This window comes from Pan paniscus, chromosome 5 (assembly GCF_029289425.2).
Source record: "Pan paniscus chromosome 5, NHGRI_mPanPan1-v2.0_pri, whole genome shotgun sequence".
NCBI lineage: Eukaryota > Metazoa > Chordata > Mammalia > Primates > Hominidae > Pan > Pan paniscus.
In genome coordinates this window covers 72,539,972-72,566,033 of record NC_073254.2, presented here as the reverse complement: position 1 = coordinate 72,566,033, position 26,062 = coordinate 72,539,972, and the positions used below count along the sequence as shown (strand labels likewise).

Sequence of the window (26,062 nt, the reverse complement as noted above, 5' to 3'; positions counted from 1 at the left end):
TAATAGCCCCTAAAACGTTCAGTGGACAGTACCCATTTTCTAAGTTGTTTTCTCTTTATTCAGAGGAAAGAAGAGATCCCAAGAGGGTGGGATATACCCAATTGTTCCTTTTCTCTCCTTCCTGCAGCTTGACCCAAAATGCCAAAATGCAGCACAGCTCTGGAAAATGCAGGGCAGAGCAGGATGAGTAAAACCCCAGCTTTCTTTCTGGTCAGGGCGCTGTAAAGTGGAGTTCCAAGTCACCGGAAAGTCCTGCTGAGAGTGTGGAAAGCAAACCCACAAGTGGTTTGTCAACTCACCGAGTGCACCCCTGAGTTGCGAATATGTAGCTGTAAGGAGCAAAACCAAATACAGAAAGCTTATTTTTTCCCAATTTAAAAACATGTTTTGTGATTCTACTTTAGACATCTTGAATAGGCAAATTCATGTAGACAGAAAGAATAGAGGTTGTTGGGGAGAGGGAAATGTGGAGTTATTGTTTAATGGGTACAGAGTTGCTGTTTGGGATGCTGAGAAACTTCTGGAAATGGGTAGTGGTGATAGTTGCTCACATTGTAAATGTACTTAATGCCACTAAATTGAACACTTAGAATTTTAAATGTAAAATGGGTTAAGTATATTTTACCACAATAAGAAAACACAAACTCTTGTTCATTCTTTAATTTAGCACATAGTCTCATCATCTGTTTTTCTCCACACCAGCTCATCTGTTCATCCTTCTATTCATTTGACAAATACTTAGAAATGTCTAGATTTATTGCTCCATTCATCAGACATTAATTCAGGATCTCTTGTGTGCCACAGTTTCAAGACTTCTCCCTCAAATGTTTACACCAATGTCTTGACAAATACCATAGATCTTTCCTGCACAGCCTCTCCAGAATGTTTTTCTTACCTTTCACTCATGTTTCTCTTGCCCATTCTACCACCTTTATGGAGGACGTAGTCTGCACCACAAAGAATAATGGGCACTGGAGCTACGGAAAGACTCATGCAGTTCACTTCAGAAGCTGACGGAATAAATGTGAATAAACCTCAATTCTTTAATCTATTTATAACTTCTTTCCATTTCTCTTCAATTACAGTCTTCCTGTTCCCAAGCTCTTTGACATCCAACACTAAACACCTTTTTCTTGAATGTTAATTTGGTTATGTAAGCTGTCTGGAATTTTTTCAAGGGTTCTTAAGTCTCAATGTTTTCCCAATCATTATCTCCATGTGCACAGGCATTTCAATCACTACTTCCTTTCATTTTATAAACAGGCACACACACAAGCAGGCACACATGCACTTGTGCACTACACATCCCAAGTGAACAGGCGTGTTTGCTCACACAGGAATTCCTACATCTATGCCTGTTCCTTCAAACTCATGTGCATTCTTCCTCATCTGCATCCTTCAAGGTTCATATTTATCCCTTTACTACAAGCTGATCTTTTAATCCCCATGGTTCTTGTCTGTAATACTTTTGTGATTTTTGCTGTTTTCTTATGTGATGTGAATATGTGAGTTCTATATGATGTAACTTTAAAAGACTTGAATATAAGTATGTGTGTATATATATATAAATCTAACATAAATATATCCTATATATCTTAGAAATCTAAGATATATACATACCTTGAACATCTTAGATATATCTATCTTAGATTTAGGAAGTCTGAGGGTTTCCTCAGTGTAGTATAGAGGTTATCTCACTCACTTGCCTAACACGAGATGAGGCCCTCAGATAGAAAGACAGATGTTATATAATTATAACGCGTCTATTCACCGAAGGGACACAACTGTCCTAAATATGTCTGTTTCTGGCCACAGAGCTTCAAAACTTATGAACGAAATGGATAAACCAGAAAGAAAATAGAAAAATCCAATTACAGTTGCAGACATTAACACTCCTCTCTCAGTAATTGATAGATTCAGGAGAGAACAAATCAGCAAACATTTTAGAGAATAGGACAACAGCATCCACCAATGGATCTAATAGACTTTATAAAGCAAAATCACAATTTATGTAGAAAGCCGAGCCAAAAAAATCAAAGAAAAGCAAGATCATATTATAAGTAGGAAATCACGAATGGTCAGAGTGCAGAAAAGTGACATTATTGAAACTGATATTTCTGAAACAGTTACTTAAATAGCAGGAAGACTGATAAGGGCGAATCTGTAAGTGAATCTTTCCTTGTCCATATGTATCCTGCTTTTTCTTGAGGTCTGGGCTGGCCAAATGTCTCCTGAAATTCCTGGGCCTACTACAGTGTCTGGCACAGAGCATCTCTCCAGCAAATATGTACTGAATGAGTAGAAAGGAACTGACGGATTCAGAAGAGACCTGCAAGAATAATGTTCAGTATTTGGCAAATCACTGAATGTGGTGTTTGAAGGAGGACAATGAGTGAAAGTTGACTTGGAAATCTAGGCCCAGGAGGAGGTTGAGAATTAGATATGTGGTATATGAATGAATGGACTACTGTGGAGAAAAACAGGCAGAGAGATAATGAGCAGGAGCAGAGAAAAGACTCACCTTTTGGAATCTAAAATAAATGTGCTTGTCAGTTCAGGCTTTGCCACCTAGCATCTCTGGCACCTTAGAAACAATAATTATCTGAGCCTCCATTACATCTAGAAAGTGTACATTAGGATACATCGTTTTGTTAGCGAAATTCAATTGGACTACGTAAACGCAAGAAATCTGGTAGTATACTTAATAGCACACAAGAAAAAACAAAGGGGTAAAAAACAAAGAGGGTGCCATTATAAGTATTTTGTGTTTTTTTGTAGCGGCAATGTCTTCAGTCATGTAGATGCAAGTGGAGATATGAAGGAAGACAGTAGTATGATCAAGAGACAGGTTTGATGGCTATTTCTTCATTCATTTATCCAGGTGGTCAGTGAACTATCATGAACTCAGAACCTCCTGTCTCTTTTCAACAGAGGAGACCATGGAAAGTGTAAGAGTGACTAAGGTTTCTGAGGGAAGGAAAAGGGAAAAAGAGCAGCAAAAGACAGGTACAACTGATCCTGGTAACGCAGAACCCAGACGGTCCTATGAAATACTGGAAAGGCGTAGACTCCTCTGGTCGTGGGTATGGAATCTTCCTAGTGCAGCGTTGATTGATACAGAGTAATTTTCAAGTAGGATTGATTGTAGTTTTTGAAAGCTGAAACCGTAACGTAGGTGGGAAATACACTTCAACAAAATGGATGTTGCCCAAACTCAACTGCAAGTCCTCTTAGTGCAGCTGGCAGCGCGTCAGTCTCATAACCTGAAGGTCCTGAGTTCAAGCCTCAGAGAGGGCATCGCTTTTGCCAAAGAAGTTGGATACACTAAATATCGGAACGCAAATGCTCTAGCAGATAAGGATTTGAAGACTGACCCAATATTTGTAGAAAATGGAAACATGACTTAGGTTTTCTTGTTTTTTCGACTTTCCAGTGGTTTGAGTAAAATGAGTGGTGAAAACAGAAGAGTAGATTACACCAGAAACTGCAAGCTATGTCATATAATTGGTCTTTCTAGCTGACACAGGAAGCAGGAGAAATTTCTCTTCCAACTTCCCGCTCTCAGGGTCACCTCACACTAATTATTGGGTGGATGGGTGAAGTCATTTATTCTTTTAATCATCCAACAAATATTTCTTCAACACATATCTTGTTAAGAGACTGGGGTCAAGAGTGAATACAACGCAAACATTCCTACCTCTGTGAAACTACATCCTACTTGGGAGGAGTGGGGTGAAAGTGTATTCAGCACAAATATTCCTACTATTGCGAAACTACATCATACTTGGGAGGAGTGGGGTGAAAGTTTATTCAGCACAAATATTCCTACTATTGCAAAACTACATCATACTTGGGAGGAGTGGGGAGAAACAGACAGGAAACAATCAAAAATATGTAAGACGTGATGTGACGATGTCTACTGTGAGGGAATCGGTAGGCAGTAAAGGGTTTGGGAATGTGGAGGTGGCACATTCAGCTTTCAGGAGGACAATCAGGGACTCTGTCACCTTGACAACTTTAGTCTTGCCTTCTTCTAGCCATCTTGCTGAAACACTTGTGTCCATGTTTTTCTAACACTGTCATAAGAGTACTTTTACCTATCAAGGCAACTGGGGGTTAGGAGAGCTTTTTGCCCAGAAGGCTAGTTGGCTTCCTTGGAAAACTGATGATACATGAGGACTGGGGTTGTCAATCCCTCACATGTTTCTTCATATGAAAAATGAGGACTGTGGGATTCTCTGGCTGGATCTCAGCACCTAGAGATGGATCTGGGCAATAGGAACTGCTCAGTATTAGCTACTGCTTTGGTTGCCTTCTCCCTGTGGAAAGCTGGCCTCTCACACTGAATTTGTATCATAGGCACTCATGAGGGTCTTGACTATATCAATATCTGATGGGAGACTTTAGTGCAGTTCTGTTGTCGTAGCTGATTTGCTCATTTGGTAGCTAGCATCCAGCTTCTTGTGAACATTAAAATAAAATAAAATAATAAAATAAAATAAAATAGATTATGGAGGAATAGAATACAGATACATACTAAGGTATAATTTTCCAGACAAAATGGATTTGGATAAAAGAATCTAATTAAGAATTTGTGCATGGTTCTTTTAAAATTCCTTTGATTTTTTTTTTTTTTTTTTTGGCCTGTTTTTCAAGTCTCCAATTTTTGTCACCCTTCTCCCATCAGGTCAGAGAGAAAGCCAATGGTCAGAAGCAATCTTCCAGCAACTGCCATAGCGCTTTCTCCTGCCTGCAGATACCTCTTTTTAGTCAGCCTTTATGGGAAGTAGCAGCAGCATCCGTTCCCAGAGAGCAAGCTCTGGAGTAGCTGAGCTAACCCCAGTTGCTAATCTGAGCTAATCCCAGTTACCCCAGTGGATTTACAGATTGAGGGTAGAACCCAGCAGGGTTCTCTTCTTGGAAAGAATAGGCTTCCCTCTAAGGTTTCACATAGATACTGGGTGAGGAAACAGCCCTAAATGGCTTCAGAAATTGAATGCTCTTTGGGCAAAGCAGGAAGCCCTGCTGTGGAAGAGCATCATTTGAGCATAAATCAGGTTATCAGGACAAACAGAGTGTTCAGGAGGTCTAGATGGTTAAGCAGAGAGCCTCATCAGAATATCCGTGGTGAAGAGAAACAATCTTGTTGGGAGAAGGATAACCATAATTGGGGACTTAGAATAAAGGCTAAAAATGATTCAAAGAGAATGCAAAAAGAATCAGGCACAAATCTTTACTATATTCTGTTGTGCAAATCTCACCTTACTATGTGTTTGTATTCTATTCCTCCACAATCTTTATTTTATTTTTATGTTCACAGAGACTTGCTGGTTCCAACTAAATGAGCACAACAGCCAGTGACAACAGAACTGCACTTAAATAGTCCCTCATCAGCTCTTGAGAGCAGATTCCTTAAGGTGAACAATATTCCACATACAAGGACTTTTCAGCAGTATGCATTAGAAATGGAACTGAATGTTTATTATTCTTTATATAAGTTGGTTGATATGACTTTTCAGCTTCCCTCAGTAACATTATCTAAATTTTGTAGATGACAGTAAAGCTCAGAGGAGTTAAACCATTTTCCTCAAATCACGTAGCTTTAAACAGGAAAACCAGATATGAAAAGCAGATTTCTGTCTAAATTAAAAAACAAAAACAAAAAAACTTGAGCTCTTGCTTTACCCTAGCACATAGTCTCGCCATCTGTTTTCTCCACACCCGGTCATTCATGTAACATTCATTCACATAACAAATACAAATAAATGAGTGGATTCATTAATCGGCTATTAATTCAGAATCTCTTTTGTGTCTACCACTCTAGGCTCAAGACTTCCCAGTGTCTTTGTCTCCTCTCCCTCAAATCTCTCCACCCAATGTCTTGACAAATAAAGTAGATCCTTCCTGCACAACATCACCAGAATCTTTTCTTCCTTTTCTTTCACCTCTGTCATCATTCATGCTACAGTGTTTATGGAGGATGTGTTTTGCAGCATGAAGTGTCGTGGGCACTAGCGCTGCAGAAAGACTTCTGCTGTCCACCTCAGGTGCTGACGTGATAAATGTGGGTAAACCTCAATCCTTTAATATCTTTATGACTTCTTTCCCTTTCTCCCCAGTTCTTGTTTTCTCATGTTCAAGCTCTGACATTCAAAACTAAACACCTTTCTCTAACATGTTGCTTTAATTATTTAAGCATTCTGCCTGGGATATTTTCAGTTAGTCATGGGATTTTTCATAAAACTCTCCCAATATATCTCCAAGTGGCCAGGCTTTTCAATCACTGCTTCCCTCCATGTGTATTTCACACACACACACACACACACACACACACACTCCACTTAAATTGAACAGGTTTATTTCTTTACACACGAATTCCTACAAACAGCCCGGTTTTCTCCACCATATGTACACTCCTTCTCTGCATAGCTCAATTTTGATTCTTACACCGTGTTTTACATATTCTTACACTCTGATATGATCTTGTCTCTTATTCTTTATGGCTCTGCTCTGTAATTTTGTTGTTGTTGTTCTGAGATATAGTTGGACATGTAACTTGTACATGACACACCTTAGCAAGGAGGCAACTCATATCTCAGATGTAAGTGAAAGAAGCACTCTCCAGGGGTTTCCTAGGGGAGTGGTCAGCACGCTGGCCTCATTGGTGGAATGGCCTAGTTACGAAAACAGCAGGAGCTTCTTGCCTTCCAGAAATCTGGACCATCTCACAACCCCCAGACAGTCTCAGCTACAAGGAAAAGTGATAATTCCATCCCACTTTTATAAACACACACACACAACACACACACACACACACACATAAAATCATTTAATCATTTTTAATCATTTAATCATTTTTAAAAAATCTCTGACACTTTAGCTGGGCAGGTCTAGACATGTCCTCCTTTGCTGGGATGTGCCTTTTTCTGTCCCGGAATACCCTAAACTTGACATTTTGGCAGCACGAGTTTTCCCTTTGTGACTTTCTCCTTGTTCCCTTTCTCCTCCTTCTTTGCAGAGAATGAGTAGCCACTGCACCTTGCCCTGGGCCATCAGTGAGAAGATCTGCTCTTAGTAGAGCCCTGCTTTCCCGCTGAAGGCCCTGAAATCCCCTGTGTTCCAGGACACCCACTAAGGATCAATAAAGCTCCCCTGACGTGGGGAATTAGCTCAAGCGGTAGAGCGCTTGCTTAGCATGCAAGAGGCAGTGGGATCGACGCCCACATTCTCCAAGCTTTATTATTTGGACCTTGGGTCTCCAAACACTCAAGTATCCAAACCCAAGTTAGTGTCTGAGAGCAGGATGCTGCTTTGGTTCAAGACATAGGAGCAGCAACAATACAGGGCTGGTGACGGCTCCCTCCTGGCATTCAGTATAGTGTAGATCTACTGTGTAATTCATTTGCTGTTTCTTCAAGGAGCTGTGAAACCAAGGGACATGTACAACTGCTCTTTTCTCCCTGTTTCTGCTTGCAGCTTGGTCCTAAACGTCAGACAATCGTGAAAGGTGCAGGGCAGAGCCACCTGGGTAAACACAGCCTCGGCTTTCTGCTCAGGGGACTGAAACCAGGATGTGTCAAGTAACTAGAATGTGCCTGGACAGATACTGTAGAAAGCAAACCCATAAAGTTGTTCATGAGCTTGCGGACACACCTGCCAGCTGTGAATAAGTGGCTCTAATCCCAAACAACTTACCTACAAAGAGCCTGAGAGCTGAACTGCGCAATGGCCCACTTTCCAGTCCTCACTGAAGTTGCACACACTCCGGAAATCTCTGAACAGTAGCGTAAAGGCTTTGCAAATAGAGTTATCTTTGAAACAACAACACGTGGAAGGCTGGTTGGTACTTGGAACTTGAATACAAGGCAATTTTGTGCCTGCAAAAACAAAAATAGCAATATTATTCTCAAGATTTCAACAAAACACAGTGTCTCATCACATAATCCAAAGAAGTCCAGGTTACAAGCCCCAAAATCTTCGGCATTATGAAAAAAACAGGGAGATCTTCATTCACATGGCAAAGAGACTCCTCGAATAACAATACTGAGAGGACACAGATGTCAAAATCATCTGACGCATACAGTAGAGCAGTTATGATAACAATGCTCCTAGAATTAGGGGATAACATTCGTGAAGTGAATGGAAAGTTGGAAAGTCTCAGCAAATATCTGGAATATATAAACACCAATTTTAAGCTTAAGAATTTAAAAAAATGTATTAACCAAAACTCTTAGGGGAAATAAAAAGCTTAACTGGATGATCTCAATAACAGAATGCAGATGACTAAGAAAAAGTCAACGAACTTGAAAACAGAACAAGAATACCTACATAATCTGAGCTATAGAGAGAAAGGAGTATTTCTGTAAATGAACAGAGGCTCAGGGACAAATTAAAAAATAGCAAATCTAACATTCACATTATTGTAATCTGAAAAGAAGAGGACAAAGAGGTCTTTGTGGGATAAAACTTTGAAGAATTAATGGCTGAAAATGTATCAAATTTGTCAAAAGATATAAACCAGGTTTTTAAAGTTCAGCAAAGGTCAAGCAGGATAAACCCAAAGAAACCCAACCCATTTCAAGACATATCATAATCAAACTGCTGAAAACGACGAAAGTACAAAACAATCTTGAAAGCAGTCAAAGGAAAATGAAAAAGAAACTACCATATGAATGAGTGTAGATTTCTCATCAGGAACCATAGCGGCCAGAAAAAAATGTCATAATATTCAGTAAGTAACAAAAGAAAAAGACCTATCAACCCAGAATGCTATGTGGAGCAAAAGTATCTTTCAGACATAAAGGCAAATAAATGCATTCTCATTGGAAGGTAAGTCAATACATTCTCATTCTTAGCAAGAATGCTGGAAAAGAATTAGCAAAGATTTGAGATAAGAAAAGTGATACCAGAAGGAAACTTAGAACATCGTCAATGAAGGCACGAAAGCAGAAATAGAAAATGTCTGGGTAGACATAACAGACTGTTCTTCTTCTCTTGAGTTCCTTAAGGTATGTTTGATGATTGAAAGCCAAAATTGTAACTTTATCAGAAGCAGTTGTCATCGTATCGAGATGTACTACATAGATAAGATAAAAGGGTAAGTGTAATGGGCCTAACTCTTGATGAAGTTTCTATATTCAACTTGAATGGTAAAATATTGATTCTAAGTATACTGTGAAAAGTTATATATGTATATGGTAATCCCTAGACCACTTACTAACCAGATTGAAATAAACCAAAACAAGATAGACAGAGGAACATAGAAGAATTAAAACAAAGGGAACAAAGGTTAATACATTATTAAATAGATCTATCTAAAAACTTATCTATATTAACATTATATGTAAATGATCTAAATCCTTAATTAAAAACTAGAGATCATCAGAATGTATTAAAAGTAAATATGCTGACTGTAAGAAAGCCACCTGCAATACACTTATATATCAGAATAAAAGTTATATAGCAGATTGAAGGAAAAGAGTGGGAAAGATACCTCATGCAAGCATTAATCAAAGACAGCTGTGCTGTATACATTAAAATCAGACAAAGTAGATTTGAAAGCAGAGAAACTTTTCAGGAATAATGAAGGCTGCTAAATAATTACGATTGTCCATTCTCCAGGGAATACTGTTCCAAATGTATATGAGGACACAGATTTTCAAAACTCATAAACAAAATTAGATAAGCCAGGTAAAAATAGAAATATCCAATTTTAGTTGAAGACACTAAAACTCCTCTCTCAGTCATTGGTAGACTTAGTAGACAACAAATCAGCCAACATATTGGAGAACTGAACCACACCATCCACCAATGGATCTGATCAACTTCATAACGCAAAATAAAAATTTAGCCAGAAAGCAAAGACAAAAATTAAAAGAAAAGTAAGATCATGTTATAACCAGGAAATTAAGAGTGGTCCATCATATAGAAGGGTGCTATTATTGAAAGAGTTTGAAATAGTGACTTAGTTATTTTGAAAGAGTTTTGAAGGCATTATTTAGCTGGAAATGACAGAAAGACTGAAAATGGTGAATCTGGAGGTGGATCTTCCCTCATCTATATTTATCTTGTCTTCTTTTGAGGTCTAGGGTGTCTATACTTCCTCTGAATTACCTGATCCTACTACAGTGTCTGGCACAGAGCATCTCCCCAGTGAATATGTACTAAATGAGTGGAAAGTAATTGATAGATTCAAAAGAGTTGTGCAAGAATAATGTTCATTATTTGGCAAATCATTGAATGTGGTGTTTGATGGAAGACAATGAATCAAAGTAGACTTGAAAGGTAAGCCCAAGGCCAGACGTGGTGGCTCATTTCTGTAATCCCAGCACTTTGGGAGGCCGAGGTGGGCAGATCCCTTGACGCCAGGACTTTGAGACCAGCCTGGGCAACCCAGTGAAATCCTGTCTCTACAAAAAAAAAACAAAAATTAGCCGGGCGTGGTGGTATGCATCTGTAGTTCCAGCTACTCAGGAGGCTGAGGTGGGAGCATCACTGGAACCCGGGAGGCGGAGGTTGCAGTGAACAGAGATCACACCAGTGCCCTGGCAGTAAAGTGACACCTTGTCTTAAAATGAAATGAAATGAAATGAAATAAAATAAAAGATGAAAGTTAAGCCCAGGCCGGGCACAGTGGCTCGCACCTGTAATCCCAGCACTTTGGGAGACCAAGGCAGGCGGATCACCTGAGGTCAGGAGTTTGAGACCAGCCTGGCCAATGTGGTGGAACCCCGTCTCTACTAAAAATTCAAAAATTAGCGGGGTACCTGTAGTCCTAGCTACTCGGGAGGCTGAGGCAGAAGAATCACTTGAACCCAGGAGGCAGAGGTTGCAGTGAGCCAAGATTGTGCCACTACACTGCAGCCTGGGCAACAGAGTGAGACTCCAACTCAAAAAAAGTTTTTAAAAAAATTTTTTAAAAAGTTAAGCCCAAAAGGTAAGTAAAGAGGAGGTCTGGAATTAGATATTTGGTGTATGAGTGAATGAGCTAAAGTGCAAAAGAATGGGCAGAATAACCGTGAGCTGGAGCAGAGGGAAAAATATCACATGCAAAATCTAAAAATATCTGCTTCTCAATTCGGGCTTTCCCACTTAGCAGCTTTGGCACCTTAAAAAAAAAAAAAAAAAAAAAAAAAAAAAAACACTTGACCGGGCACGGTGGCTCACGCCTGTAATCCCAGCACTTTGGGAGGCCAAGGCGGGCGGATCAGGAGGTCAAGAGATAGAGACCATTCTGGCTAACACGGTGAAACCCCGTCTCTACTGAAAAAATACAAAAAAATTAGTCGGGCATGGTGGCGGGTGCCTGTAGTCCCAGCTACTCGGGAGGCTGAGGCAGGAGAATGGCCTGAACCTGGCAGACGGAGCTTGCAGTGAGCCCAGATCGGGCCACTGCACTCCAGACTGGGAGACAGAGCAAGACTCCGTCTCACAGAACAAACAAACAACAAACAACAGCAACAAAAACGCACTTAGCCTATCTGATTCTCTATTACTTCTAAAAAGTGCATACTAAGGCATAATTTTGTTGGCAAAAGTCAATCAGACTACATCAAGTAAACTCCCTAAGTCTCCTAGTATAATTCATGGCACAAAAATATGAGGAAAAACGGGGAGGATATGGTTAAAAGTTTAGTTTGTATTTTTTGTTGAGTGAATGTCTCCAGTCATAGAGATGCAAGTGTAGATACACAGTAAGAGTAGTATGAATGGCAGACACCTTGGAAGGCTATTTCTTCCTTCCTTCATTCAGTTGGTCACTCAATGAACTATCATGAATTGAGCACTACCTCTGTTTCTTATCAACAAAGGAGACTACGGAAAGGAAGAGTGACTAAGATCTCTGAAGAAGGGAAAAGCTAGATGACTGGGCCACAAGAGGAAAAAAAGTAGCAAGACAGGTACAATTGTGTCTGGTCCCTCAAGCCAGAAGGTCCTATAATTATGTGAATACTGGAAACGGGTGGACTCCACCTGTCCTGAGTGGGGAATTCTTCCAGTGCAGCATTGACTGATAAGGAGTGATTTCCAAGTAGCATTGATTGTGTTTTTAAAAGCTAGGAATTGATAAAGCAGCAGTGCGTGGGCAATGAGATTTAATAATCTGGATGTCACCTCTTAGGAACAGTTGCTCTCTTAGAGCAGCAGGCCACCTGTCAATCTCATATTCTGAAGGTCCTGAGTTTGACCATGAGACAAGGCACAGCTTATGCCGCTATTTCCATTAAGAGAAATGAAATAGGTGTGATAAATAATGGAACACAAATGCTATGAGATAATGATTTCAAGACATACCAAATATTAGCTTAAATTTTAAAAGTGAGTTTTCTTTTCTTTTCTTTCTCTTTCTTTCTTTCTTTCTTCCTTCCTTCCTTCATTCCTTCCTTCCTTTTTCCTTCTTTCCTTCGTTCTTTTCTTCCTTCCTTCCTTCCTTCTTTCCTTTCCTTTCTCTGTCTGTCTTTATTTATTTTTTCCTTCTTTTGGCTTCTCAGTCGCTTGAGTACAAGGCGTGGTGAAGGCACATAAATTACACCAGAAACTGCAAGCTATGTCATATGTCTACCTCTCTAGCTGATAGGGGAGGCAGGGGAAATTTCTCTTCCAATTGCCTGCTCTGAAGGTCATCCAAACATAATTATGGGGTGGGGTGGGTAAAGTCTTTTATTCTTTTAATCGTCCAACAGATAGTTCTCAACACATATCTTGTTAAGAGACTGTTTTGGGTATAGCAATTCGCAGTGAATAAAATACAGATATTCTCACCTTTGTGATACTACGTCAATGTTGGGGGAGTGGGGAGAAAGAGACAGAAGCAAAAAAGAAAAATAAACAAGAAGTCATGTGATGTTATCTACTGGGAGGGAGTCATTAGGCAGTAAAGGACTCGGCAGTGTGGAGGTGACACATTCACTTTTCAGGAGAAGAATCAGGGAAGTTGTCACCTTGAAGATATCATTTAGCTTCCCTTTCTTCCAATAGTCTTTCTTTACATGGGAAATGAGGACTCTAGGATTCTCTGGCTGGATCTCAGCACCTAGAGATGGATCTGGGCAATAGGAACTGCTCAGTAAGCATTACCTACTGCTTTGGTTGCCTTCTTCCTGGCCTCTTGGATTGAGCTTGCATCATACGTGTTCAGTAGGAACTTGCTTAGTGGATTTACAGGTTGAGGTTAGAACTCACCAGGATTCTCTTCCTGGAGAGAACAGGCTTCCCTCTAAGGTTTCATATAGACCCCGGGTGAGGAAAGACCCCTAAATGGCTTGAAAAATTGAATGCTCTTTGGGCGAAGCAAGAAGCGCCACTATGGAAGGGCATCATTTGGGCATATATCAGGGTCTCAGTACAAAGATGAGTGCTCACGTGGTCAAGACGGTTAAGCAGAGAATCTCACCAGAATGTTCACGGTGCAAAGAAATAATCTTGTTGGGAGAAGGATCACAACAATTGGGGAATTAGAATACAGGCTAAATGAGATTCAAAAATAATACAACAAGAATCAGGCACAAATCCTTTACTACTACATTCTTTTGTACAAATCCATTTTGCCTAGAAAATCCTACCTTACTATGCATCCCTATTGTGTTTCTCCACCATCTATTTTACTTTTTAAACTTTATTTCATTTTTATCATCACAGAAGCTCATTGCTACAAAACAAATGAGCAAATCAGCCAATGGCAACAAAACTGCACTGATCTCTCTCCTTAGACCTTCAGAACATTTTCCTTAAAGGTGAACAATACTCCACGTTCAAGAATTTTTCAGCTCTATGTGCTAGAAACTATACTGACTATTTATTAATTTTTATGTAAGTTGGTCGATATAGTTTTTCAGCTTCCCCCAGTATTATTACCCTAGTGTTACAGATGACACTGAAGCTCAGAGCAGTTAAACCATTTTCCTTAGATCACATAACTTTAAAGAGGGAAACCAGATATGAAAAGCAGACTTCTTTCTCAATGAAAAAATCACAAGCTCTTGCTTTAGTCTAGCACATAGTCTCATCATCTGTTTTCTTCACACCAGCTCACTCATGTAACATTCATTCATTTACCAAATACAGATAAATGAGTGGATTTATTCTTGCATCGATCAGATATGAATTCAAAATCTCTTCTGTGTCTGCCACACCGGGCTCAAGACTTGCCAGTGCCTTTGTCTCCTTTCCCTCAAATCTCTCCACCCAATGTCTTGACAAATACTGTAGATCCTTCCTGCATAAACTCTGCAGAATCTTTTTCTTCTGTTTCACTCACCTCCTTCTTTATCCATGCTATGATGTTCATGGAGGATGTTTTCTTCACCATGAAGTGTGAAGGGGATTGAAGCTGCAGAAAGACTCATGCTGTTCACCTCAGGAACTGACACAGTCAATGTGGATAAATCTCAATCCTTTAATATCTTTATGACTTCTTTCTCTTTCTCCCCAGATCCAGTTTTTCCATTTTCAAGTTCTTTGACATTTAAAACTAAAAACTTTTCCCTAAAATGCTGCTTTTCTACCTGGAATTTTTTCAATGAGTCTTTAGCTTTTATAATATTCTCCCAACATATCTCCAAGCATCCAGGCTTTTCAATCACTACTTCCCTCCGTGTATATTTTACACACACACACACACACACACGCCACTTAAATTGAACAGGCATATTTCTTTACACAGGAATTCCTACAAACATTCCACCCTATACCTACCCTAGGTTTTCTCCACCCTACGTCCACTCTTTCTCTGCATTGCTGAATGTGTTTTCTTTATTCTTTCACTCTGATATGATCTTTGTCTCTTATTCTTTATGCCTCTTATCTGCATTTTTTTGTTATTATTGTTCTGCCATGCAGTTGGATATGTAACTTTTACATGACACACCTTAGCAAGAAGACAACACATGTCTCAGATGTAAGTAAGAAAAACACTCTCCAGGGATTTCCTGGTGTAGTGCTCAGCACCCTGGCCTCATTCCTGAAAGTCCCTGGGTGTGGAAAAAGCAGGAGCTCTTTGCCTTCCAGAAATCTGCATCATCCCACAGCCTCAGCTACAAGAAACAAGTGACAATGCCATCTCTTTTCTTTTAAAAAAATCATTTAAGCATCCTGAGATATCTGTGACACATTAGCTGGGCAGGGTCCTTCTGTGGGACATGTCATTTTCCGTCTCGGAATATGTGAAACTTGACATTTTGGCAACACCAGAGTTTTCCCTTTGTGACTTTCTCCTTGTTCCCTTTTCTCCTCCCTCCTCACAGAGAATAAGTACCCACTGCACTCTTGCCCTGGGCCATCAATGAGAAGATCTGCTCTTAGTGGAGCCCTGCTTTCGCGGTGAAGGCCTTGAAGTCGCGTGTGTTCTAGACTGCCCACTAAGGATGAAAAAAGATGCTGTGAGATGAAGAAGTAGCTCAAGTGGTGGAGTGCTCGCTTAGCATGTGAGAGGTAGTGGGATTGATGCCCACATTCTCCAGGTTTCACTAGTCGGACCTCAGGTCTCCAGGTTACAGTGGAAAAAAATATGTGTTAGACACTGATCTCAGAAAACAGTAGGTTAGACACTGATCTCAGTAGCAGCCTGGACACTTCTTTGGCTCATTATGTAAGGGCAGCACCAATACGGGCTTGACTAAGATTCTACTGGTATGTGGTATAGTATAGATCTATCGATGTGTAATTAGTTTTCTGTTTCTTTGAGGAGCTGTGATACAAAGGGACATATCCAGTTGCACTTATTCTCCCTGTTTCCTCCTGCAGCTTGGTCCTAAATGCAGCATAATTACGGAAAGCGCAGGGCAGAGCCACTCAGGTAAATACAGCCCCAGCTTTCTGATCGGGAGACGGAAACTAGGAGTTGCCAAGTAACCAGGAAAGACACTGTGGAGAGCAAACCTGTCAAGTTGTATGTGAACTCCTGGATGCGCCTGTGAGCTGTGAATAAGTGGCTCTGATCAAAGACAACTTATCTAAAAAGAGCCTGAGAATCGAACTAAGTGATAGCCTACTTTCCAGTCCTCACTGGCCACTGGGTTGCACATACTCCAGAGTCTCTGAATAGCAGTGTTAAGGCTTTGAAAATAGAATCGACTTTGAAACTACAACACACAAGGCTGGCTGGTTATTGGAACTTGAACACAAGGCAATCACGTGCCTGCAAAAACAAAAATAGCAATATTATCATTAAGATTTCAACAAGACACAGTGTCTCATCACATAATGCAAAGTACAACCCCAAAATATTCAGCATATGAAGAACCAGGACAATCTTAATTCACTTGGCAAAGAGAATCCTCGAATAACAATACTGAGAAGACACAGATGTTACAATCATCTGACACATACTTTTAAACAGTTATTACAACAATGCTCCATGAATGAAAGGATAACACTCTTGAAGTGAATGGAAAATTGGGAAGTCTTAGCAAGTATCTGGAAGCTCTAAACACTGATTTTAAACTTAAAAATTAAAAAATGTATTCATCAAAACTATTAGGAGAAAAAAAGCTTCAATGGGTTATTTCAATAACAAAATTGAGACACTCAGAATAAAGTCAATGAACTTGAAAACACAACAAAAATACCAACCTAACCTGAACAATAGAGAAAAAGGAGTGCTTTTGCAAATGAACAGAGCCTCCGGGACAAACAGAAAAATAAGAAAAATCTAACACATCATTGTAATCCTGCAGGAAGAAGAGAAAAAGGTCCTCCAGAAAGAAAACTCCGAAGAATTAATGGCTGAAAACATATCAAATTTGTCAAAACACTTTAGAAGTTCAATAAATGTCAAGTAGGTTAAACCCAAAGAAATCCATACCCGGACACATCATAATCAAACTGCTGAAAACTAAGGAAAACCATAAAAATCTTGAAGGCAGCCAAATGAAAATAAAAGGGAAATTGCCACTTGAATGACTGTGGACTTCTCATCAGAAACCATAGGGGCCCAAGGAAACATTTACTAAATACCAAAAGAAAAGACCTGTCAACCCAGAATGCTATGTAGAGCAAAAATATCTTTCAGACTAAAAGTAAATAAATACATTCTCACAGGAAGGTAAACTGAGAGAATTCATTGCTGGTAGAACTGCTGGACAAGAATTAGCAAAGATTTAAGATGAGAAAAATGATACCAGAAGGAGACAGGACACCATCAGTGAAGGAACGAAAGCCGAAATAGAAAATGTCTGGGTAGACATTACAGACTATTATTCTTCTCTTGAGTTCCTTAAGGTATGTTTCATGATTGAAAGCAAAAATTGTAACTTTATCTGATGCAGTTGTCATTGTATCTAGATGTGCTACATACATAACATAAAAGGGTAAAGGTAAAGGGCCTAACTGCTGACGAAGTTTCTATATTCAACTTGAATGGTAAAATATTGATTCTACGTATACTGTGAAAGGTTATATATGTATATGGTGATCCCTAGACCACTTAGGAACCAGATTTAAATAAACCAAAATAAACTAGGAAGAAGAACATAGAAGATTTAAGACAAGGGGAACAAATGATTAATAAATTATTAAAAAGTAGATCTATCGGCTGGGCACGGCGTCTCACGCCTGTAATCCCAGCACTTTGGGAGGCCGAGGTGGCTGGATCACCTGATGTCAGGAGTTTGAGACCAGCCTGGCCAGCATGGTGAAACCCTGTCTCTACTAAAAATACAAAAAATTAGCCAGGCATGAAGCCGGGTGCCTGTAATCCCAGCTACTTGGGGGGCTGAGACAGGAGAATCACTTGAACCTGGGAGGCAGAGGTTGTAGTGAGGGGAGATTCCACCATGGCACTCCAGCCTGGGTGACAAGAGCAAGACTCCATCTCAGAAAGAAAAACAATAGATCTACCTAAAAACTTATCTATAAAAACATTAAATGTAAATGATCTAAAACAATGAATTGAAAACCAGAAATTGTCAGAATGTATTATAAATGAATATGCTGACTACAGGAAAGTCACTAGTAATATACTTATATGTGAGATTAAAAGTTATATAGCATATTGAAAGTAAAGAATGAGAAAAGATATGTCATTTAGGCATTACTCAAAGAAAGCTGTGGTGGATATATTCAAATCAGACAAACCAGATTTTAAATTGTAGAAAACTTCCAGGGATAAAGGGGGCTGTTACATAATTAGAGGTGTCAACACACCAGAGAAATAATGTCCCAAATGCATATAAGGACACAGGGCTTCAAAACTCGTAAGCAAAATTGGATAATCCAGATAAAAATAGAAAAAATCCAATTACATTTGCAGACGTTAACAGTCCCCTCTCAGTAACTGATAGATCCAGTAGACAATAAATCAGTAAACACATTTGAGACCTGAACAACATCCATACAGCAATGGATCTAATCAATCAACTTTCTACAGCAAAATCGCAATTTGGGTAGAAAGAAGAGAAAAAAAATAAAAGAAAAGCAAGATCATGCTATAACTAGGAAATCAGGAATGTTCAGAGTGCAAAAGAGTGATATATTGAAACTGACATTTTTGAAAGGGTTATTTAGCTGTAAATGACATGACACGGAGACTGAAATCATAAAACTGGACGTGGATCTTCCCTTCTCCATATTTGTCCTGCCTTCTCTTGAGGTCTGGGCTGCTTGAATCTTTAGAATCTCCTGAACTTACTACAGTGTCTGGCACAGAGCATCTTCCCTGTGAATGTGTACTGAATCATTGGAAAGGAATTGACAGGTTCAAAAATGTTGTGCAGGAATAATGTTTACTATTTGACAAATCACTGGATGTGGTGTTTGAAGGAGAAAAATGTGTCAAAAGTTGACTTGGAAACAAAGCCCAAAAGGTAAGTGAAGGGGATTTGGGGAATGAGATATTTGGTGTGTGAATGAATGGGGTGCTGTGGAGAGGAGTAGGGAGTAAGATTGTGAACTGGAGCAGAGAAAGAATCACGTTTTAAAATCTAAAACATCTCAGTTCAAGCTTTGACACTTAGCAGCTCTGGCACCTTGGAAACAAAACTTATCTGAGGTTCCATTACTTCTAGAAAGTCCAGATTAGGACACATAGTTTTGTTGGTGAAACTCTATTGGACTACATGAAGTAAATTCAATAAATCTCTTAGTATAATTAATGGCATACAAGATTTGCTTTACACTTTTTGTAGCAGGATTGTCTCCAGTCGTGTAGATGCAAGTGGAGATAGAGAGTAAGACACAGTAGTATGGACAGGAGACACCTTTAAAGTCTATTTTTTCATTCCTTCATTCATTCAGTTGGTCAGGCAGTGAACTATTATGGACTGAACATGTCCTGTGTGTCTTTTCAAAAAAGGACACCACAGGAGGTGTAAGAGCGATTAAGATCTCTGAAGGAGGGAGAAGTCAGATCACTGGGCCACAAGAGGGAAAAAGTCAGCAAAACAGGTACAATCGTTCTTGGCCTCTTGCCTCAAGATGGTCGTCTTGTTAGATGAATACTAGAAATGGGTAGATTCCACCTGTCCTGAGGATAAAATTCTTTGGGTGCAGGATTGGCTGATAAAGAGTGATTTCCAAGCACCATTGATTGTGTTCTTTGAAAGTTAGGAACTGATAAAGCAGCAGTGCTGGGGAAAATAGCACGTGGGATGTCAACTCTTGGGTGAGAACTGCCCTCTTTCTGCAGCAGGCCACACATCAATCTCATAATCTAAAGGTTTTGAGTTTGAACATCAGAGAGGATACAGTTTTTGCTGCTATTTCAGTTGAGGGAAACAAAATGGGTGCACTAAATAATGAAATGCAAATGCTATGAGATAACAATTTGAAGACTGACTCAACATTAGCTTAGAATGGAAAAGTGATTTAGGTTTTTTGGGTTTTTTGTTGTTGTTGTTTGTTTGTTTGTTTTTTGGCTTGTCAGTGGTTTGAGTAAAATGAGTGGTAAAGGGATATAGATTACAGAAGAAACTGCAAGCTATATCATATAATTGGTCTTTCTCACTAGCTGATGGAAGAAACGGGACATTTTTTGTCGAGCTTTCTGCTCTCAAGGTTACCCAATTGTAATTATGAGGTGAGTGGGTGAAGTCATTTATTCTTTTATCCTACATGTATTTCTCGAGCACGTATCTTGTTAAGAGACTGTTCGGGGTACAGCCATTCAACAGTGAAAAAACGCATATATTCTTCACCTTTGCGAAGCTACTTTCTAGTTGATAGGGGTGAGGAGAAACAGATCAGAAGCAAACAAGAAAAATACACAAGATGTTATGTGACAACGTCTACTGGGAAGGAATCCATAGGCAGTAAGGGACTTGGGAGTGTGGAGATGGCCCATTCAGAAGCTTTTAGGAGCGGAATCTGAGAAGTTGTCACCTTGAAGACATCCTTTACCCACCCTCCACCCCCTCCCCACTCCCCACTCCTGCTCCTTCCTTCAATCATCTTTCTTCACGTGGGAAATGAGGACTGTGGGATTCTCTGGCTGGATCCCAGCACCTAGAGAGGGATCTGATCAATAAGAACTGCTCAGTAAGCATTACCTATTGCTTTGGTTGCCTTCCCCTTACGGAGTGCTGGCCTCTTGGATTGAGCTTGCATCATAGGTGTTCAGTAGGAGCTTGCTTAGTGGATTTACAGGTTGAGGTTAGAACCCACCGGGATTCTCTTCCTGGAAAGAACAGGCTTCCCTCTAAGGTTTCACATAGACCCCGAGTGAGGAAAGAGCCCTAAATTGCTTGAAAAATTGATTGCTCTTTGGGCAAAACAAGAAACCCTCCTATGGAAGGGCATCATTTGGGCATATATCGGGGTCTCAGTACAAAGATGAGTGCTCAAGAGGTCAAGATGCTTAAGCAGAGAATCTGACCAGAATGTTCGTGGTACAGAGAAACAGTCTTGTTGGGAGAAGGATGACAATTGAGGCCTTGGAATATAAGCTAAATAAGCTTCAAAGGGAATACAAAAAAGAATCAGGCACAAATCCTTTACTACATTATTTTGTACAACTCAATTTTTGCCTAGAAAATCACACCTTACTTTGCATCCCTATGGTGTTCCTCCACCATCTATTTTATTTTTTTAAGCGTTATTTCATTTTTATGTTCACAGAAGCTTGTTGCTACAACTAAATGAGCAAAACAGCCAGTAGCAACAGAAATGCGTTACTATCTCTCCTCAGACCTTGAAAGCATTTTCCTTAAAGGTGAACAATATTCCACATACAAGGAGGTTTTCAGCACTATGTGCTAGAAATTATACTGAATGTTTCTTAATTTTTACGTAAGTCGGTCAATATAGTTTTTCAGCTTCCCCAAGTATTATTACCCCAGTGTTATAAATGACACTGAAGTAAAGGGCATATCACTCTCTTTACTCTGTGTAGGTGCGTCTGCTTACAGCTAAGGATTTCCTAAATTATAGTTTTGTAAACATTAGTTCTAAATCATTGTGATCACTTGAATTTTGAAAATGTCAAAACCAATCACATTAATGTAATAGAAAATAGAGGTTTGAGGTGCATTGGCTCACTGTTTTATGGACTATGGATCAGTGGAGTAGAAATTCCCATCGCGGAAGAGGGTTCATTCCTGTCTCTCAGCCTCAGCAAAGTTAAACATTTCAGACCTTGCCTGACTTTGGATCTATTGCGCATGCTCTGTCGTTTACCACTATCCAGTCCTGGGGGCATATAGAGCCACTCAGAGCCTTAGAGGTGCGTTCAGTGAAATGGAGCCAATCACCATATAGTGTAGCCTATTGTTCGTCTGACCAAAATGCACTATGTTGCGACAGCATGGATTCTACAGACCCGTGAAGCCCATTTGGACCACAAGACACTCTTTCCATCATGCCTGCACACCTATCCTTCACTGTTCATTGGCTCATGCAGACTTTTGAAAGTATTTAGCAGTAAGCATCCTACCCCCAAGAAGCTTATGATCTCATGGAGAAGATGGCCAAGCAACAGACAATCCCAACATGGTGAATGCCGCTAAAACAAATGCGTACCTGGATCTCCGTGAGTGCTAGGAGGAAAGCAACCCAAACTCAGAAAAGTAGGAGAGGTGTCAGGGAAGACATTTTCCAGAAGATGGTTTCGTGTCTAACAAAGCCGTGAGACGAGCAAAGAGGAGGCGAAAGGCTCAGCGTTCTATGGGGACATTTCCTTAAGTCCAGTATCTCTAGAGTTGAGTGAGGGAAGCTAAAAGAGAGGAAATAGAAATGAAAAATGGGAGTTCTTGAGAGGCTTTACTTACCCTGCACAAGCCAAGGACAGGTCTGCGGGAAGTAAGCAGATGCACAGTTAGGAAAGCCCATATCAGGAGTTAGTCACGACAGAGAAAGATTTGTACACTTTGGAAATCGTAAAAGGATGAAAAGCCCAGGTCCTTATTTCCGTCTGTTTTTCACGTTCCTCCCGGATTTCAATTTCTTTCTGGAATCTTAGCTCTCTTCGTCATCTTGCTCTTGCAGGAACACTGAACTGCAAACGCAACCGTACGATTCAGCGAACTATGTCCCATCAAGATTACTGGGTACAAATACATTTACTTTCGTGTTCTCTTGTGACTGTCTGTATCACTGCACACAGTGGTTACTGTGAAACAAGCATTAAAAGTCTGTGTAGATTACTGAATACATATACATTTCTTTTCTTGTTCTCCCGTGACTTTTGATATCACTGCACACAACTGTTACTGTAAGATGAACATTAAAAGGTCACGTGTGGCCGGTACGGGGATCGAACCCGCGGCCTTGGCGTTATTAGCACCACGCTCTAACCAACTGAGCTAACCGGCCCCACTTTTTAAAACTCACCCTAAATCTCTTGAGAAGTTTAAAGGCGAACGTTATTCCAATCACCAAAGAAACTTTTCTGAACTTCTCGGAACTGGAAAGAACCTGCGATCTTTGCTAACTTGTTTACGATCCTCGGCAAATTTCTCCGAACCCTGACATTTCAATTAAAATACAATTCTGAGGAAGGAAAGTTCAAATGTCACCTGCTTCAGTGTTTCATGACAAGGGGTTTCAGTGACCACCCTTTTAAACGCAACGCCATCACCTTCCGCCGGTACTTTGGCCTGCCCTTCTCACTCCTTTCTACTTTGCTTCCGTAGCTTCTGAGCAACCCGTGAAGAAATTGACGGAAAACGGAAGGAATTACCGCCAGTTTCTTTCCACGGGCCGTCAAGGCCAATATAAGTCCCCACCCATGCTCCCCTGCTCGTAACTTCCAGCACGATTCCCACTGTATTCGCCCATGTTTCCCAAAAGTGAGTATTTGATCCCTACCCCACCCCATTTTTAGAAAACTCAGGAAAACGCTCTCGTATTTCTATCTGAAAAGGACACTTTAGAGAAATACGTTCCATTACAGTCTTTGTGTTCGCATTGTATTCCTTCTCGATGAAACAGGTATAAGTCCATTGGTATTTTACGCACGACAAGACAACTTTGAAGCCCGACTCATGACCTTTAGATTAAGAAACACTCTCCGGGAGCTCTGCTGATCGCTGGGTCTTACGAGGTTGATGCCTTCTGTCCCAAAGAGAACTATTTCCCTGCGTGTTTCCGCCTGGCTGCCCACTTCTCCAGTAGAGAAACAGCTGTTCCTCGGGATTCATTTTTGGAAGTTCTTTGGGTCCTGGGTAATGGGGCCGCATCCTGCAGCGTCGACAAGGTGGTTGAATACGCAGGAACACCCACAGTACCCAGGGACTAATAAATAGCTCAATAGATACGTTTCGAATAATTAAATAAAAGAAGTCTCAACCAACCCCCTTGCCGTATTACAGGTGGTCCAGCTCTCTGCCTAGACTATTGTGCTAATGTCCTGTTCCTTCTCCCGGCTTTTGAACTAGATTCTCACCTCTCTCCAATCCATCTTTCGCAGGGCTGGCCTGTCTTTCCGCCTCAATTCTGAAATTCTATCCATTGCCGCCTCTGTGCAAACCGACTCTGGTTAATACTTCAGTCGGTATGGCTCCCCTCTTCCGCACTTTGCACTGCGAGAAATGCCCTTCCTTGAGGCAGCTGGAGGCCTTCTCCTCCTGAGAGCTTAATTTTGGACACAGCCTTGAGTAGAGGCGAAAAGGAAAGAAGGCTGGGAGAAAATCGGGGAAAAACACACACCTTTGGTCTGGTTTGAAAGCTGGCGCCCGAAAAGGAACAAGAAAAAAAACACGCTTCGGAAGTGTCTGAGATTGCTGCGGCCATAAAGCAGAGCACTAACCGTGGTACTGATACGGGAGGGGAGCAAGACTCCACCCCCGGGCCTGTGCCCATGGACCTAGGTGAGGAGGAGCACTTCTTCCTCCGCGCCCAAATGTTGCGTTTCCCAAGACCACCCTGGCCCGCCACGCCCCCATCCTGTGCCTATAAAAACCCCCGAGACCCTAGCGGGCACAGACACAAGCGGTTGGACATGAAGAGGAACACACCGGCCGGAGAACACAGAACACCCACCCTCTCTTTTAGTCACCCTGGAGGCCTCCGAGAAGGCGGTTTCAGTGATCCGTGAAGAGACCCTGAGTCTTTTACATACCGGAGAATGACAAGAGAGTACCTGGGCGACGTAACTTTCTGGGTTTTCCGGAGATGCGGTTTTCTACACGCCAGGGGCCAAGCCTGAGAAATAGGTGGACGGCAAGGACAGGAGCTCTCTCCGCGCCACAAACGCCCCTGCTCATACCTGGGTTCCTTGATTTTCCTGCCTATATAACCGAGCCACCCATGGCCGGGCTCCGAGCTCTCATTCTGCGGACTGGGACAAAGGGGTTAACTGTGATGCGCTTTGTATAATCCCAGGATTCTGCACTTGCCCAAGGGCGAGGTGCAAATCCAAAATCACGCACAACTGAACGCCGAGATCAGCTGAGTCCTGAGTGCCTCACGACACAAAATCCGTATGATTTTTAAAAGCGCTGTATTTGTGCTGACAATGCATGTCAGATCCCATCTGTCTTTAGCTCAATGTGTGACGTTAGACACGTCGTTTTGCTCCTCAACTTTCTTATTTGGAAAAAAAAAAAAAACAAAAAAAACGAGTGTTCTAGATTTGCAGAGGGCCTTTTCAGAGCTAAGTTCCAGTAGCTATACTGTAAGTTGAACTCGGGCAGTGCTGTTGGTGAGGAAAGAGGGCAAATTGAGAAATGAACAAACACAGAAGTTGCAAAAGCCCTGTGACTTACAGCACAGGACGAGTCTACAAACCCTGCCATGCCACACTAAGCTCAAATTGTTTTAACACCAGCTTACTCAGACCCGAAGATCCAAGGTAAGACCAAAGCCAAACGGATCCATGTTCCAGCAGCTAAGTTCCACTGAATAAACCTATGATTCGCCTAGTTTAGAAATTGTCTAGTCCCTCCTGAGAAGGACCTTACTAACTTTTCCCCTAAAAGTGTTCTATGAATAGCTCCAGTCCCCAGACCCTTTAAATTCTGGTCTCTGACTCACCTTTGTTTTAGGCAGTACTGGGACTTCACAGAGGTACGGCTCTTTGCTCAGCAAGTTTAATAAATCCAAGGTAGTAGAATCAATTTGTTTTCTTGGTCGTCTTGTTTTGAGGGAGTGGGTCTTCTAAATGTTGGTTCTGATCCCTGCCTATGGATATTTATGAATAAATAGATATTGGCACTCCATCATTATGTGGAGCTACAAGTGTTAAATTTAGCTATCTAATTACCTCTAAAATAACCACTCAATTCAACAATCTGAAACTTATCTAATTAGTTCCACATCCTGGAATGAAGGGATTTAATAGGTAATAACAGGTCTCAGTCTCTAATGGAGACATAATCACACAGACACCAGATGAAAGATGAGTAAAGTGGAAAGCAATAGGTAGAACAATAATTTGCTTTATGCTATGATTTTTGGAGTGAAGCAAGAAAATTAATCAAGGAAACAAAGAAGAAATCCAAGACGTAGTAGTGTTGGATTTGCATTTTTGTCATATGACACTACTTCTATTTTACAGGATTCACTTGGTCTCCATCTGACCTCCTCAGAGTAGACTGCTCTTTCCCAATCACTCCTGCAGTTACCCTAGGAGATGTGTGATCCTAAAGTAAGGGGGAGTTTTAAATTTACTTCTAAGTACACCTGCATGATGCCA

The 26,062-nt window shown here is 40.7% G+C and overlaps 1 long non-coding RNA gene and 2 other non-coding genes across 4 annotated transcripts in view; 1 reads left to right on the top strand and 2 right to left on the bottom strand.

Moving 5' to 3' along the window:
- LOC129397971 (uncharacterized) overlaps positions 1-25,822 on the bottom strand; it is a 41,708-nt gene extending 15,886 nt beyond the window's left edge. The window contains exons 1-3 of one of the 2 annotated variants that reach the window (XR_010112292.1): positions 23,813-25,822; positions 21,949-22,141; positions 7,696-7,877 (exon numbers count right to left, since the gene is read on the bottom strand). This is a non-coding gene — a long non-coding RNA (uncharacterized LOC129397971). The remainder of the gene's footprint in view (positions 1-7,695; positions 7,878-21,948; positions 22,142-23,812) is intronic. The other variant, XR_010112291.1, reaches the window with a different exon arrangement.
- Positions 3,225-3,297, top strand: TRNAM-CAU (transfer RNA methionine (anticodon CAU)). The gene has a single exon. It is a non-coding gene; the product is annotated as a tRNA-Met (tRNA).
- Positions 22,667-22,740, bottom strand: TRNAI-AAU (transfer RNA isoleucine (anticodon AAU)). Its single transcript has one exon. It is a non-coding gene; the product is annotated as a tRNA-Ile (tRNA).
- Positions 25,823-26,062: the final 240 nt, after the last annotated feature.